Source organism: Haplochromis burtoni, unplaced genomic scaffold (genome assembly GCF_018398535.1).
Source record: "Haplochromis burtoni strain Fernald_Lab_line unplaced genomic scaffold, NCSU_Asbu1 Contig_170, whole genome shotgun sequence".
Lineage (NCBI taxonomy): Eukaryota > Metazoa > Chordata > Actinopteri > Cichliformes > Cichlidae > Haplochromis > Haplochromis burtoni.
In genome coordinates this window covers 530,081-533,927 of record NW_024582531.1, presented here as the reverse complement: position 1 = coordinate 533,927, position 3,847 = coordinate 530,081, and positions in this window count along the sequence as shown.

The window sequence follows — 3,847 nt, the reverse complement described above, 5'->3', positions numbered from 1 at the left end:
TTTTTTTTTTTAATCTCAAAATTCTTACTTTTTCCTCTTTGTATTGTGGGAAAAAAATCCAAAAGCAACTTTTTGATTCGCCCTACATAATGACCACAGCTTAAAGCAAACTGGCCCCCAAAAAAACCTCTCACCTCAGACCACTAAAGCTCACCAAGCTACAATACTATCTCCTTAACAAATCTGTAAAGAACAAAATCGAACGAGATGCAGTTTTACAAATTCATTTCTGCAGCTATGTTCAATGCTTGGTTCAGCTAACAGCCTCCATGTTTATTGATGAATACAGCAGGAGAGACAGAAGTCAGTTTTTCTCAAATAAAATATTCAAACGTCAAACCGTTCTTTCCTTGAAGGCAGGAAAAAGGGTGAAAGTACAGATATATATAGAGCAGCCACATTAGGCCCATGCCTGCTATAAATGATTAATATTGTACAGGTCACACATGCTCCTTCCAATTTCTATATGTATCATACAGTGCAGCTACGTTTACATTCATACTTAAACCGGTGTGCTCTGTGGGGACTGAACCACGTACAGCATGTGTCACTGGTGTTTTTAGAAGGATCTGCTGAGTACAATAAAGTATGTGAGCTAATGAGTAGCAATTACTGGAACATAGCACTGAGTAGCAACAGCAGTAAACGGTCAGTGGTGTCATCCATCTTCCACAATTACATCACAACATACTACATGTATGCTCCATTCTGCCATTTTTATTTTATTGCCCATTCATCTGTTTACATTGCGAATCACTTAAACATCACCAACCACCAATCTGTTTCTTTGTGAGTAGGTTTTTTTTTTCATCTTTAGATCATTTTCACACTAATGTAAGCAACATCAGCAAGTTATAACACATAAAGCTTAGCATTTCAAGAAACGAGACACTTTAGTAACAATATTACAAAGGGGTTTTTTTCATAGCTTCCAAAAAAATGAAAAAGTGAACAAATGGGAAAAAAAATAAACTTTTAAAGAATTAGCATAATAAAAATTAATTTATTCCAAGTAAAAATACAAAATAATATTAATGACATTGACCAGATATGAAAGTCTCCCCCAGAAATAACTACTAATGGTTGAGAAATAAGTCTGTAAAGAAAAAACATGAAATAAAAATGAAAATATGCAAATATGTTTAAATTCTTCTTTTGTTTTTTAGCAAAACTTTCTAAAAATAATGAAAATTTCTCAGTACAAAGGCTACATTACTACTGGAAGGTACTAGCAGGTAGAGTAGGTAAATACACAGTAGAAAATGATTTTTAGTGAATCACAATGCTTGCAATGAAAATAATTCTGCAGTAAAGATTTATGCCTCTTTTTTCTTGTTTTCTTCTTTTCTACAAACAGTACAAACAGTATTGCACATTACGACAAAGAATCAAGGTTGTTAGCCTTTAAAAAAAAAGGGACTAATTCAAGTCTTGCTAGAATAGAAGGCCACCAGTCTATTGATGCACCTTGGGGGCTTCAGATCAAGTTACAGGTGAAAACACTTGTGTCTGTTTTGTGGTAAAAATAACATTCTTTTCACTCTACCTCCAGCCGTGACTCTCACAAGTCTTTCTCGTCGGGCTAACGAATCGGGGTTGCTCTTTTTTTTTCTTACAAAAACAAAAAAGGGAGCACAAACGTTTAGGAAACATAAAAAACTTCTCTTAAAAAAATAACGAACAGAAGATCTCTTTCACAACTCTGGTCAGCATAGTAAATGATTGATTATAAATATACAAAAAGGTGGGAAATATGTGTCGTTTTCCTCTTTGAGCACCTTATATTCGATTTCCTTAAAGAGCTCTCCTCCCTCCGATGTTTCGACTGATTCGACCAGTGGGGCGCTCACCCTCGCTGCCACTGTAATAAAGTAGACTCTCACTAACTACATATTATTAGTATAAAGCTCTAGCTCCTTCAGTTGTTGTCTTTTTCCAAAAAAATAAAATAATTAATTCTTAAAATAAAAGCAAACTTTAAAAAAAAAAGCATGATAAGATTTAAAAAAGAAAAATCAACCATCTGTTAAATCATTTCTCTTGAAGAATTAAATTAATATATATTTCTCATCTGAATAAACTTACTTAGAAAATATCTTTTTCTCTCCTAATATATTTCAAAATTGAGGTATTGCAAAAGATCTTGTCAGTCAGAAAGCACACTTTATCTCTTTTTTTTTTTTTTGTCTTTTAACAAAAAGAACAGCTGACTGTTGAAAACTGGTCAGATACAAAGAGTAGTGCATAACAAATAGCTATTATAGAGAAGGAACAAACATAGAAAACCTTTTTTTCTGGGAGGGGAAAGAAATGTCACAAAAAATACCCAGAATTCACTTTCATAGGGATGCTTATTATTACTCATGGTTAGCCTCAGTTAAGAAGAAAAAACGTATTGTTGCTTAGTTTCGATTTCTTGGTGAAAAAACAAACAAACACACAGTTTAACTGAGTAAAATGAAAAGAGAGGAGAGGGACTGCAGGGGCGCCAATCACAACTCACGGATTTAAGGAAAAGGGGAAGGGGTAACACGCGATAACTCGCAATGATGCAGGATCCCATTCAGATTGTCCACAAAACTGCTAAAACCAGTGTAATGTGGCCCAGCCTCCCAAAAAAAAAAAAAAAAAAAAAAAAAAAAAAAAAAAAAAAAAAAAAAAGCATACCCTCCCCGTCTTCAGCAGTCAATACTTAAAGTTTCTATGCATTGCATCCACCTACCCGCCCATTCCTGTTTAAACTGCACCATAACCTTTTGATAAAAACAAAAATATATATCTATATGTCCACCTTTTTTTTCTTTTTTTTTTAAGCAGGTCCATTACTTCAAGCTTTGCAGGAAAATAAAAATCTGGATAAATGTGGTAATCCCAGTTTGCACATCTGCATGTTCCGGCAACGCTCCTCCTTCCCACCCATCCCTACCCCTTCCCATTTAGCGAGAGCATGTGCAGGGCTCAGTTTTTCAAGTGTCCAGTAGCTTCAGTGTTAAGTTTGACTCCTCGCCCCTAAACGCCTCTCTCTTTTTTTTTTTTCCTCATCCGATCTGCTGCGCCCACGTACCGTCCAGTTTCCTCATCCCGTGTGTCAGGTGGTCTCTGTTAAACAAAGTCGAACACGTGAGCTCTTTGGTTGCACTCTGGGACGTAAACGTGCGCTTTTTCTCAATGGTGGAAAAATAAAAGGATAATTTCAACTCAGTTCTCAGTCTAAGCTCACATTGGTTGCGTCTCCTCGGACCCAGTTAATGTGCATTTAAAAAAAAAAAAAAAGATCGACAGCCGTCCGAGTACACATGTGAGAGACTTCTGTGTGTACTGGTGCAAGAGTACGTGTGTGTGTGTACGTGTGTGCAAGTAAGTGTGTGTACAAGAGAACATATATACGTGTGCATACACTAGTTATGACATTTCACAGGACTTCTATGTCGGACACTGACGACAGTTAAAGCGAATCACAGTTCTAGGCATACTCAGACCTAACTACGTACTGTATAAAAAATTGCACAATTCTATCAACAATCACTGCAAAAAAGGGAAAAAGTACTTCACCTATCAGACAGTTTTTTTGTTTTAATGGTAATCCTACATTTTTATTTTTTTTTTGGATTTGTGATTATTAAGGTTTTGTCTTTATCATATTATCTGGATGCCTGTTTGTGCAGGAACCCTCTGGTTCCTCTGACCAGCTTTTCCCTGTATCTGTCCAGTTTGGTGTGAGTCAAACGTAGGTCTGTAGTGTGCTGTGCAAACATGGGCAGAATCGAATAGACGTGATATTGAAAAAGTCTATTGCATGCAGCAACCTGATTGAAATAAACATGCAGTTAGGGGGCGACCCTCCCCA